Genomic DNA, 13,941 nt, shown 5'->3' on the forward strand with positions numbered 1-13,941 from the left:
ACTCTTCTTCTTCTGTCTGTGAAGTGTATTTCTTTGCACTGAATACTAGACCCCTACCTCCTTCCATGTAATTCAGAAAAACATAGACCTCATTTTTGCCTGGGTGTCTTTTGAATTTCATGGTCTATGTGATTCCCATATGTTCTCTATTAAATTTCTTGTGTGTCATTTCAACCTCCTCAAGGACAGGTCTCACCATAGAGGACTCTCCCCTACAGGAGCCTCCACAGAAGCTTCTCAATAAAAGAGGCTCGGAGACAAGGTCTGTGGACCCAGGGGTTTTGGTCTCACTTCCTCGTTATCTGAGACACTGTGAGCAACCAAAGCTGCTCCCACTGCCATAACCTGTAGCACAGTAATAGTCAGCCTCGTCCTCAGGCTGCAGCCCAGAGATGAGCAGAAGCCCTGCATTGGCCGAGGCATCTTTGGACCCGGAGAAGCGGCTGGGGACCCCAGGGCCCTGGTGCTTATTTGAGTCTGAGTAGAACCTCAGTAGATACCGGGGAGAGGTCCCTTGTTTCTGCTGGTACCAGTATATGTGGTAGCCGCCAACGTTGTAGCCACTGCTCAGGGTGCAGGTGAGTCTGGCTGTTGTTCCCGGAGATGCAGACAGGGAGGACGGCTGGGTTGGCACAGGCTGGGACAGGGAACCTGCAAACAGACACTCGTCACTGATGGAACCAGAAATGGGGGGAAAATGTCCCAGGATGCTGAGCATGGCAAGCACCCTTTGAGATCCCCCTGTGTCCCTGAGGCAAGCCCCTACCTGTCCATTGAGACACAAGCATGAGGACTAGAAGAGTCCAAGCGATGGTGACATAGACCCTAGTACCCACACTGGGCTGGGCTGCCCCGGGCCTCCTTTTCTCCTCCACCCTTGCTGCAGGAGGAGCTGTCCATGCAAATGAAGCCCATCTAGTGACTGCCCAGCCCCTCCCTGAGCCCTGGTGCTTCAGCCCAGCTGAAGGACACACCCTGGGGACGATGGAGGTTGGCTTCACCACTGGGGAGACCCCTGGGAGGAAGCACCTGCATGCACAACGCACAGGTCCCTGCTCGGGGGACCTTGTCACACCAGAAGGGACACACGTGCCGACTTCCCATCAGGGAGCCCAGAGCCCGGTCCCCAGGCCCAGGCTCGGCACAGTTGTGAACACACCACAGGGTACTCCCACAGCGCCCCCTCTTGGCTGACAGGCACATACCTCACTGTGTCCAACAGCCCTGAGAGCCCAGCTGGTTTCCTCAGCTACTTTTGTTCACACATCCTTGAGCTGAATCATGGCCAACGTGATCCCATAGTACCGCCTGTGATGACTGCAGTGTTTTGCACTCTCAGAACGAGTCCTGGTCTCTGTGAGATGCAAATATTACCTCCCATTAGTGGTAAGTTGTTGACATCTGGCAGAAGATCCTGCAGATATCATATCCCTGCACTGGTGTGCGATGTAGCATCTGTAAACCTTGGGAATGTTTTTCAGCTCCTATGCATTGTAGCGATGGATGCCAACGAGTGTCCAATAAATTGGGTTTTGTTTTAATCTGCGATTTTTTAGCTCATTTATTGGCTAAGTGATTTATCAAGAAAAGGGAAAACAATGAATTTATATTTGATGGAGTCCAATGGATCAGTTTTTTTATGGCTTGTGCTAATGGGGTCTTATCTAAACATGTTTATACAAACCTTAGAGCCTGACGACTTTTTCCATTTTTATGTTTACAACTGTATACTTTACAGTATGTCAATAATCCTTTTAGTGAATTCTTTTATGGAGTCAGAGTTTTCGGTGAGATTCATTTCTCTCGATGGATATCCAATTGTTCTGTGGACATTTGTTCAAAGGCCATCCTTCCTCCTCTGAAAGGCTCCTGGAACCTTGTCAATAAGGTTTTCTTATCCATAAGTATCCATAAGTATTTCTTATCCATGCTTTTGTGAGTTTGGTTCTGAGTTTTCTGTTCTGTTCCATTGGCCACTGTGTACCTTCCATCCACACCACTCTGTCTTGTGATAAGAATTGAATTACACTTCTCTACAAGTTGGGAAGAATTGTCATCTCTACTATATTGACTCTTCTAATCCTTAAACACAACGTATCCCTCCATGGTTTTGGATCCATTTTGATCACATTTCCCAGCATTGTCGAGATTTCAGCATCCATGTCCTGTACATGTTTTGTTAAATATTCACCCAAATACTTCATCATGGAGTGGTTTGAAGTGTTATTCTTACATTGTTTTTCACAAGTTTATTGCTCATACAGACGCAACTAAATGATCTTTCTACATTGATCTTGTGTTCCACCACCTTCCCGAAATTGCTTATTACCCTTTCAATTCATATATTTACATACATATTCATAGCTCCCTTTGTATTTTCCTGTATATCATCTTCTGGCCTGAAAATAGGCACAATTGGCTCTTGTTCTCCTTAGTCTGTATGCCTCTCATTGTTTGACTTGCCTTATGGTTTGGTCAGGCACATCCAGCCCTATGGCTAACAGCAGTGTTGAGACTGGACATGATGACCTTGGTTGCCATCCTGGGGGAAAAGCTTTCAGAGCTTCACCTCAGTGTGTGTTAGCTGTGGTGTTTCATCATTTTCTTTATCAAGCTGAGGATGTGCTCTTCTATTTTCATTCTCTGAGAAATGTTGTCTTTTTCATTCATTCATTCATTCATTCATTCATTCTCATTCTTTGTCATGAATAGGTTTTGCATTGTGTGAAATGCTTTTTCTGTATTGATTGATAAGACCAGGGTTTTTTTAAAATAATTTTTAAAATTCAGTGTATTCATTTATTTATTTAGAGAGAGAGTGATAGCTTGAGCTGGGGAGGGGGAGAGAGAAGAGGAGAGAAAGGATCTCATGGAGCCCCATGGAGCACTTGACCTCAGGAACCCTGAGATCACGACCTGAGCTGAAATCAAGAGTCCTATGCTTAACTGAGCCAAATTGGTGCCCCAGGGTTTTTTCTTATTTGGCCTGTTAATATTGGAGATTACATTGACTGATTTTTTAATATAAAACTGGCCTTGCATCCCCACACTACACCCCATTTCATCATTGTGTGTATTTCTTGTGATACATGTAGATAACTGAATACTGTTTTTTTAATATTTTCTTTGAAATAGTTTTCTTGTTATTTGCGTGACATATTCCATTTTTTGTCTGTTTTGTACTAGGGTGCTATTGACACCAGCTACTGAATGACAATTTTAGAAAGAATGATTTCTGGGGCACCAGGGTGGCACAGCGTACTATTCATGATTTCTGCACACGTTGTGGTCTCACGGTTCATGGCATCGAGCCCATCAGAGGGTTCTGTGCTGACAGTGCAGAGTCTGCTTGGGTTTCTCTCTCTCTTTCCCTCTTTCTTTCTCTCTCTCTCTCTCTCTCTCTCAAAAACAAACTTAAAAAAAAGAAAGAATTCTTACCTTAACCCAACTCAGCATATTGATCCACAAGCAAGGAATATCAATTCATTCATTCCAGTTTTCTCTAATTTCTCTTACGATGCTTTGTAGTTTTCCATATACAAGGCTTTCAATTTTTCCAAAATACATGTTTAAGAATTGCATAATTATATCACTATAAATAGAACTGCTTTTATTTTTATGTATTGATGGTTTATTGCCTCTATATAGACTACCATTTATCTCCTCATTCTGTTTTTGTAACCTGAGGGCCAGAATTGAAGCAATCAGACCCAAACCATCTGCGACTGAGCCCTAGAGCTGATTGGGAATCAACACCTTTTGTTCTCGGACATCTCCACTGAATATTTTTTTTATCTCTCAGCAACAAAGTTTGCTTTTGAAAACATGAACACGGTGAGAATCGGTCGTCAGTGTAAAAATATAACTGAAGGAAAGGATATGACAGTGTCACATCATCTGTCTCTGGGACAACGGAGGGTCTGTTGAAGATCTGAGCACAGAAGTCACCCCCTGAGCCACCTGAAGGGTAACGTCACCAGACCCAGAGAGTGAAGGGAGATTTTGTCTCACTTCCCAATGGGACTGACGCACTACATAAGCATTAGCACTATCGTGGCATATGAGACAGTAATAGTCAGCTTGTCCTCATGCTGCAGTCCAGATATCAGAAAACCTGAACTGGTCAAAGCATCTTTGGACCCGGAAAATGATAGGAGACCCAAGATCCCTGGAGTGCGTCTGACTCTGACTTGGATCTCAGCAGAAACCAGGGATGGCTCTTTGCCTTCTGCCAGTGCCTATATATGGTGTCACTTCTCAAGGTGCAGATGTGGGTCAGCACAGGCTGGGAGAGGTTTGCTTCTTCCAAACACAGACACTCCTGTGTAATGGGGCAGGGATGGAGGTGAAGCTGCTTGGGGGTCTGATCCAAAGGGGTTGACAGAGGGACAGGGGACTCCCCAGTTGTCTGAGAACTGGAAGGGAATGTGAGGGGTCTACATGCAGCTGTATGTTCTGCCCATTTTCCTCCCAAGGGATGGACCCTGGAGATAGGAAACTACAGCAAGATCACTTCTAGTTTCCTCTGAAATCCTAACGTGGAGATGGAGGTCAGACCTGAAGAGCCAGAGGGAGAGACTGAAGGTCTGAGGGACACGGGCAGAGACGGGAAAAGAGGAGGGAGGGTTTGGGGGTGTTGGCAGGGAGAGTCTGCAGGATCTGGTCCAGATTCACAATAGCTGGTTCAGACAGAGGGCACATTGACTATGACTAGGGTTATTGTCCATATATCACCTGTGGGTACATCAGTAGTGACACAAAGCCCTTTCAGGACCACATGGTGACACTGATGTGTGGATGAATGTTTGCTGGCAGCACGTTCAGGTGCAGACACAGTATTTATTTCTGTGCATCTTCTCCAGACCCTGTGGGGACGTGCGGTTGGCCTCTGTTATGTCAACTGTCAGTGTCTTCCCGGGATGCCCAATTTTTTCTCACATTACATTCAAACATGAGCATTTCTATTTTCCCTGTTCAAGGAAAGATCTTTCTGCAGAAGAATCCCATCTGCATGTGTCTCCAGGTAAGTTTCATACTGAAAAGATGTTGGGATCATGATCTTTGTGCACAGGTATTTTCTCTCACTTGCTCACTATCTGAGACGCTGTGAGCAATGAAAGCCGCTCCCACTGCCATGAGCTGTAGCACAGTAATAGTCAGCCTCGTCCCCAGGCTGCGACCCAGAGAGGAGCAGAAGCCCTGCCTTGGCCAAGGCATCTTTGGATCCAGCGAAGAGGCTGGGCACCCTGGAGTCTTCTCCATTCTGAGTCTCCCCCTTAAAATTTCTTGCAGGATTTGTTTAGTGGTCACAAATTCCTTTAGCTTCTGTTTCCCTGTGAACTCTTTATCTCTCCTTACATTCTGAATGACAGCCTTCCTGGAGGAAAGATTCCTGGCTACATATTTTTCCCATTCAGCCCATTGAGTATATCCTGACACTCCTTTCTGGCCTTCCAAATTTCTGTGGACAGATCTGCTGCGACCTTGATCTGTCTTCCCTTAGAGGTTAAGGACCTTTTCCACCATGCTGCTTTCATGACTCTCACTTTTTCTGTGTATTTTGTGAATTTAGCTATGATATGCCTTGGTAATGGCCATTATTTATTGAATCTAATTTGTGCTCTCTGTCCTTTTGGATTTTGATGTCTGTACCTTCCCTAGATTAGGGAACTTTTCAGCTATAATTTGCTCACATATATGTTCTCCCCCTTTTTCTCTCTCTTCATCTTCTGGGACGCCCATGATATGAACATATTCCTCTTAGTAAGTCCCTGAGTTCTCTAAATCCTGTATTGTGACCTTTTGCCTTTGTGTTTCTCTTTTTTTCGGCATCATTATTTTCCATAATTTTATCTTCCATAACGCTGATTGTGCTCTGTTTCATCCATCCTCACTGTAATGGCATCCATTCAAGACTGCATCTCAGTTATAGCATTTACAACTTGGGCTTGACTAGATTTTAGTTCTTTTATCTCTGCATAAAGGGCTTCTCAGGTGTCTTCTATGTTTTTTTCAACCTCAGCTAGTATTCTTAGAATCATGGTTCTGAATTCTAATTTAGTCATCTTGCTTATATCTGTGTTGATTACATCCCTGCACATCATTTCTCCTTTGTACGTTCTTTTGGGGTGAATTTCTCCATCTTGTCACGTTGGGGAAAAATAATAATAAATTAAAATTAAAAATTAAAATTAAACAAATTTTTAAAAATAAGCAAAGTGGGGCGCCTGGGTGGCTTGGTCGGTTGGGCGTCCGACTTCGGCTCAGGTCATGATCTCACGACCGTGAGTTCGAGCCCCGCCTCAGGCTCTGTGCTGACCGCTCAGAGCCTGCAGCCTGTTTCAGATTTGTGTCTCCCTCTCTCTCTGCCCCTCCCCTGTTCATGCTCTGTCTCTCTCTGTCTCAAAAATAAATAAACGTTAAAAAAATTAAAAAAATAAATAAATAAAAATAAGCAAAGAAAGGAAACTAGATGCTAGATGTGTCTTGGTCTGCTTGAGGAGAGATCTTTGATGGAAAAGAGAAAAAAGAGAAAAGAAAAACAGTTTACAAATTTGCAATATTTTTTAAAAATTAAAATTATACAAAATGAAGAAAATAAAATAGAGTAAAAAGTTTTGCTCTTTTTTTATCCAAGAAAGAAAAGAAATAAAAACAACAACAAAAACTGGAGCAAACAAAAGAACAAACGAACAAGCAAACAAAATGAAATTGAAAGAAGCTAGATCCAGTTTCTCCCAGAACTGAAGCTTTGTAGCACAATATGGTCCCCAGATTCAGCCCATGGAAGGGGTTTGCCTTGTTCTGGGGGATGTGCCCAGAGGTTGCAGATGGATAGGGCTCTGTGTAATGGCTCCATTCTCCATTTGGTGGTGCTGCTTCGCTCACTGGGGTGGGTAAGTGTGGGTCTGCTACAGGCTAAAATGGCTGCATCCTGCTCTCTAGTCTCCTGAGCAGAAAAATTTCACACCCTCTTGGATGCGCACCCTGTCACCTCTCCTTTGTCTCAGGCTTCTGTCCATTCCCCACTTTTACACTGTCTGTGTTTATTTATTTATTTTGAGAGAGATAATTATATAATAATTATAATTAATTATTAATTATTATTATTATTATTATAAACGGATGTGGATTTGTCTTTCATCTTGTATGACCTTAATATCTTGGCTTTATGACTAGTGAGCATATTCTGCCTGGTGTTCACAATCCGGAAAATGTACCCGTTTGGGTGCAACTTTTTGACCAACCAAACAGACTGGAGAACATTCTCCCTCTGTCCGTCTATGCCTCTGTCTCTCTCTTGGTCCAGATGGGCCTGCTGTTGGGGGAGTTAGTCATGAGAGTTTCCAGACCCTAGGAAACATGTGTCACCTCAACCTTCAAGTTTGTTTGTGCTGGAAAGTCTATTCCAGGAGCACCAGCCCAGTGTCCCAGTTTAGTGGGCCTGTGGCACCGTTGTGTCATAATTACCCGTGAGACTGGGGACGCCATTTTCACTACAGCCTCCTTACCACCTGTGCAACAAAGGTTTTTGCTTTCTTAGACTAATTTAGGAGTAAACTTTGGATTGTTGGGCAACCCATTCAGGTGTAGGCCAGCAGCATGGGTGGTGAAAGAATTCACCCAAGCAGAGCAAAGGAGATAGAAGTTTAGGGAATACACTGTAAGGGAGCAGCAGGCAGGACAGCAAAGCAGAGATGGTCTCCCAGGAGGCAGTGGTGGGGGGCTGTGGTCAAGAGTGGAAGGTAAGGAGGTGTGAAATTTGTGGAGTTTTTTTTCCTTTTTTGGTACCTTGTCTGGGTAGGAGTCAGCTAGGGCTTATAGATATTTTGAGGTGACTTGTCTAACGGGCCTGTTTGCATCCAGCACACTCGTCACTGTGGGACCTTCTACCATACTCAGGTGACCATTGCTCAAGCCTGTCGCCTAAAACTGGCCTCTGTGTTCCCACTTGCTAGATCAACAATGACAAATCCTTGCCATTTGGGCAGAGATCTCATCTTCAATAGCGGCTCATGTTGAACAGTGGGGGTGTGCTGTCCATACATAAACTTGTCTGTCCGTCTGGGTTTCTGTGCAGTTATAGACCAGAGCATGGTATTATACTAACATGCTGACAGGTGATTTGAGTGAAATGCCTTGGTGGCTGGTCCATGGGATTTAGGAGGAGGGGATCCTCTGGTGCCCCGGGCTGGAATCCTTGTTGAACCATCATTCATATATAGAATTGTTGCATTCTGGAGGACACAAAGTTAAAAAGTGGATTAAATTGGAGGGGGGAAGGGGCAACAATTAGGCATATGCGTATTGAAGCCACAGGTCCTAAGAGAGAAAGAAGGCAGCGTAGCCATGACCAGGTTTCTTTCCAGGAAAACCATACTTATATTGCCCAGTCCCAGGGGAAGGACTTTTTTTTATGTTCCCTGATTGACCCTTTAGCAGGACACAGATACCCTCTGGACGTCAGCTAGGAGATCTAAACTCAGTCATTTCTGCAAACCGAATGTGACTAAAACCTCCAACTGGGTTTGTATAATCATAAAGGGTCTACCTATTGTAGACCCTGGGGCATGTGTACTGGGCTCTATTCCCTCACCAGTGTGCACTCCTGGGATGCCTGTGCTGTCTCAGGCAATAACACTGTGTCACTCCTTCCTCCTCAAAGATAGGTGTTCCCACAGTGGAGTGTCCCATACACAATCCTCCACTGAAGCTTCTCAATAAAAGAGATGCGGGGGTTTTTGTCTCACTTCCTCGTTTTCTGAATCACTGTGAGTAACGATAGCTGCTCCCACTGCCATGATATATACCACAGTAATAGTCAGTCTCGTCCTCAGGTTGCAGCCCAGAGATGAGCAGAAGCCCTGCATTGGCCGAGGCATCTTTGGATCCGGAGAAGCGGGTGGGGATCCCAGGTCCCAACTGTGTACTGGAGTCTGAGTAGTAGTACAGGAGATACCGGGGAGGGCTCCCTGGATTCTGTTGGTACCAGTATATGTAGTAGCCTCCAACATTGATGTCCCTGCTCAGGGTGCAGGTGAGTCTGGCTGTGGCTCCCAGAGATACAGAGAGGGAGGCTGGCTGAGTCACGACAGGCTGCGACAGGGAACCTGCAAACACAGACACAGCAGACGGAAGACAAGAGACAGGGTACATGAGATTAGGGAGTTGAGCCAGAGGGATTTGACTCTGGCTGTGAGGCCCACCCTGGTGCCATGGATCCTATCCCTACCTGCGCAGTGACAGAGGAGCACGAGGAGGACGGGGATCCAGGCCATGGTGACACACCCCCTTCTTAGGCCCAGAGGTAGGGCTTGTCTGCCCCCGGTCTCTCTTATCCCCTGTGCACAGGCCTCAGAGAGGAGGGGCTGCTCATGCAAATGGGACCCACCCCTGCCTCTTCTCCATGTGCACACACAGGGTCTGTGGCCCTTGGACATGGAGACTTCCTGATGCACTGCGTTCCCCCTGGGTGGGCCTGGAGGCAGCAGCTGTGGGGACCACACACAGGCCAAGGTCCAGGGGATTCCACCAGTCCCTGATGGGACACACCTGCCCTGTCCCCACAGGAAACACGGGGGCCCAGACCTGGGGCCTCCTGTCAGTGCAGGGCTGCCAGCTGGATCCCCCGTCCTGCAGAAACCCTTAGACATGATCTCACAGCAACCCCTGCTGCTCTCCGGGCAAACGTCTCATTCTTTCCACTTCTCGTTCTTTCCCACTGCTCCCAATGCTCTCCTTTACCTGCGTCCCTGATGTTTGTGCTTCCACCACGTGAGACAGACCCTTCAGAGAAGGATGGAGGTGCAGTCCTGGTGTTCTCTCCCTGAACCGGGTTTTTCCTTGGGCGGGGCTATTGTGGGAAGAACAGGATCAATCTTGACCCAGGACAGTCTAGGAATCCCGGTGGAGCTGATGACAAGCTGCAGGGAACAGAGAGCAGGGGATCTGCTCCCACAGGGGGCTTCTAGGGTGCAGGCTGACTCTGGGTGATGAGTGAGCAGGAACTTGCTGAGCGGTCACAAACCTTCACAGAGAAGGACACAGATTATGGAAATTTGTGCCTCTCTGGAGCATGACAGAAAGGACTCCACAAACTCTGATGAGGCTGCTGAGGGTATGGGGACTGAGCAAGGCCCAGGAGTCCAGTAGGACCACTGCGGGGCCATCCTGCAACCTCCCATCCCTGTGCTGGGAGTCTTTTCATTCCAGCTGGGCTTTCCCTGGTCAGTGCTGCTCATTAGAGATTTAGTTCTGCAGGAAGTTCTAAGACAGATTTTGGGGCGAGGAGAAGTAGAAAGCAACCCCGGGGGATGCTTGGAGGAAGATGACAGCAGAGAAAACAGGAAGGGTGAAATGGGTTGTGTCCCCAAGTGGGACAGAGGGAGGTAACTGAATGGACTGCAGGCTGTGGGAGAGGGAGTGATGGTCCAGAGAGTTAGGTGGCTAGAGGGTGATGCCCACAGAGACAGGAATGCCCTGACTGACACAGGGGAAGTCAGGTGGGAGAGCAGATGGAGGGCAAGTGATGGGTCTGTTGTCCCCGTGTCAAACTGAGACCACGGTGTGACATGTTGAGAGGCGTGGAAACATCACAGACAACCAGGGCTTTAGGGACACCTTCTGTCCCCCATAGGAAGGATGTGGGTGTTACAGTATTTGCCTCACTGACGGCTTGGCCTGCATAACTTATTCAGTTGGTCCCCATCAGCAGATTATTGAATGACAACATGGCTCTTAATGTCATTTGAATAAGCATCTCACAGGGAGCAGGTTGCTGAGGTTGCTGGCTCTGACCATTTGTTGATATATTTAGGTGCTGAACCCCCTCCCCTTCATTGTATGTGCAGATGTAGAAAGGAAGCCCAGTCTTGGGGTCACACTGGTGAGATGGACACACACTGGGAGAGATGGGATGGGCACATCGGGATGAACCACTGCACAGCAGAATCAGGCTAGGGAGCCTCCCTTCCCATGGTGGTGTTGACCATCCTCCCCCTCGCTTGCTTCCCTGCTGCTCAGGGCTGAGACATTCTGAGCCCTGGTTGCACTTCTCCATAGATTGAGATCACTGTGGAATGCCACTACCCGGAGACAGCATACAGTGCTAATCTGCCTCATCCTCAAGCTGGCCCCTGTGATGTGAGGACGCCTTTGTTCCTGGAGATGGACCTGGAGAAGTGATCAAGGACCCGAGACAGGTGACTGTTTATGGTAGGTAAGGGGGTGGGCACCCCTGCCTGGAGTCTGTTGGTACCAGCCAGGGAAGTTACTGATAGATACTGACCCAGAGCTAGTCACAGGTGAGTGTCACCATGCCTCCTGCAGACACTGACTGTGATGCCTCTTGGATAACCACAGTATGAGAATTGGTTCCTAAAACCAAAAAGAGGCACATGTGTTATTACGAGAAGCAAGGGTCACCCTGAAACCTTGATTTTATGTGCCCTCCAAGAAAGCAGTCTCTTCCCCTGACCTGAGCCATAAGCAAGGAACCTGAGAAGAAGCACCATCCAGGCCATGGTGGGGATCCTCACAGGTCTTGCCTCCTCAGGTTCTTGGGTTGGTTGGGGTCTCCTCTAGGCCTTTTCATGCCTCCAGACCGATGAGGAGGCGAGGTGCTTCATGCAAATTAATTTCCTCTCTTTTACTGCCCCTTGGTCACCCTGATGTCCCCTGGGGGAGACCTTGAAAGAGGCATATATTGGGACTACACAGAATCAATGACTGCAGGGAGCCTGGGACACTGAGTGACAGGGTGACATCTTGCCCCGAGTCATCTCCTCCATGTCCCTGGTGGCCTCAGTCCCAAGTTTCTTGCCTGGAAAGGCAGACTGAGGGCATGCATCTGCTTCTCACATCCTGGCCATGCTTCTAGTTCATTCCACATGTACCCCATCCCTGGGAATATTTTCTGCCCTCCCCAGTGAAATGGCCTCTTGGCTCTTTGGAGAAACTTAGTGGGCAGTCCTCCAGGAGTGAGTCCACTGGGAATTTCAAAGCCCGCGCTGGGTATGAACAAACAGGGTCTCTTCTGACTCAGTCCTAGTCCCTGTCTCCTGATAGCCACGGGGCAGAAGACCAGAGGTGGGGGAGTCTACACCAGAGGCACCCCAGGCTGTGGAAGTCACCCTCATTTGCTCTTGGAAGCCATCTATTATCTGAAGTAGCAACAATGTAACTGCTGGTTTTGAGGGGAAGGTAATCATATCACCATGAAATTATGAGATTTCTCCAAACATCAGGGAAAAAAAGAATCTGAACGAAAATGACACTGTCTGAAAACATTGTGTGACCATCCCGAGGCATTGTAAAATACCCTTGCCTTGTGTAGTCGCCATGCAGCAGAAAGAACTAGAAGGGTGGCCAGGGAAATGGAAAAACAAACAATTTCTGGAGTAATAGGTGAAAGAAAAGCCACAAAATTGGACTTCATCCCACTGTGGAATAAGAATGTGATCCAATGCTCATTTCTGAATGGTTAGTAGATTGTTTCGTGATACATATACGGCCATTGCTTTCTTTGTCATCAACTCTGTTCAGAGACTTAACTCACATCACGTAAAGATTTATAGTAAATTCGGGCACCTGGGTGTCTCAGTCTGTTAACCATCTGACTTTCAATTTCAGCTCAGGTTGTGATCCCACAGTTCCTGAGTTCAAGCCCTGCATCGGACTTTCTGCTATCAATGCCAAGCCTGCTTCTGTTCCTCTGTTTCGCTCTCTCTTTGCACCCCCTCAAAAATAAATAAATGTCGGGGCGCCTGGGTGGCTCAGTCGGTTAAGCGTCCGACTTCAGCTCAGGTCACGATCTCACGTCCGTGAGTTGGAGCCCCGCGTCGGGCTCTGGGATGATGGCTCAGAGCCTGGAGCCTGCTTCCGATTCTGTGTCTCCCTCTTTCTCTGCCCCTCCCCCATTCATGCTCTGTCTCTCTGTCTCAAAAATAAATAAACGTTAAAAAAATTTTTTTAAATAAATAAATAAATGTCAAAAAAGATTCATATTAAATCCAATTCTGTTAGCCAAAATTATTCTTGAGACAGTGGTTAATGTGTAATTATATGCATCAGATTTCAAGATGAAGAAGAAGACCTAAAACTTAAAAGTTATCAATTCACATCCGTCACTACAAAATGCTGAAGCACATGAGAAGTCACAGAATACTCTGAATCTTACCTGTGATTATTGCAGATAATGGAAGCTGTGTGTATTATGTATTTCATCCAGAATTCTGATATCCAGTGTTTTCCACAACAAAAGTAACCTTAAAATGTCCATACTACCCAAAACAATGTATAGATCCAAGGCTTCCTATGAAAATTCCTATGATATTTTTCACAGAAATAGAAAAAAAAGTCCTGACTTTTGTATAGAGGCAGAAAAAGACCTAAAAGTGCCCAAGCTATCTTGAGAAAGGAGAATAAATCTGGAGGCACCATACTTCCTGCTTAAAATTATAACAAAGTTCTAGCAATACAAACAGTATGAAACTGGCCTAGAAAGCCACACATAGATAGATGCCACAGAATAAAAAGACCAGAAGGTAATCCAAGTTCCCCTTGACCACCAGGGAGCAAGTACACTGCAAACAGGGCCTTTGCAAGGTTCCTAGAGGAGAAGTGACACGGAGTTTGGAGGGGATTCAGATAGGCATATGCATGAATCATACAGCAGGTGACCCAATCGAGATCCTAAGGTTCTCACTGGTGTTCCTGACACACTCTGGGAGAGAAAGCTGGTATTCTTGGACACCTGGCAATGGGACACATTGGTACGCATGCCATGGTGGTCAGCATGCATCCACATGGTCAATCTGGGGTAAGAAGCCCAGCCTAAAGACTCTCTCAGCCGCGTCAGGCCACATCTGCCAAGAGCCCCATGGGAGCTGCCCTCTGCCCTCTGCTGCTTCCTGCATTGGCATGGGTTCCTGGGGCCTGGCT

This window comes from Lynx rufus, unplaced genomic scaffold, assembly GCF_022079265.1.
Source record: "Lynx rufus isolate CCGP_SWC_20201006 ecotype Redwood Valley unplaced genomic scaffold, mLynRuf1.p SCAF_24, whole genome shotgun sequence".
NCBI lineage: Eukaryota > Metazoa > Chordata > Mammalia > Carnivora > Felidae > Lynx > Lynx rufus.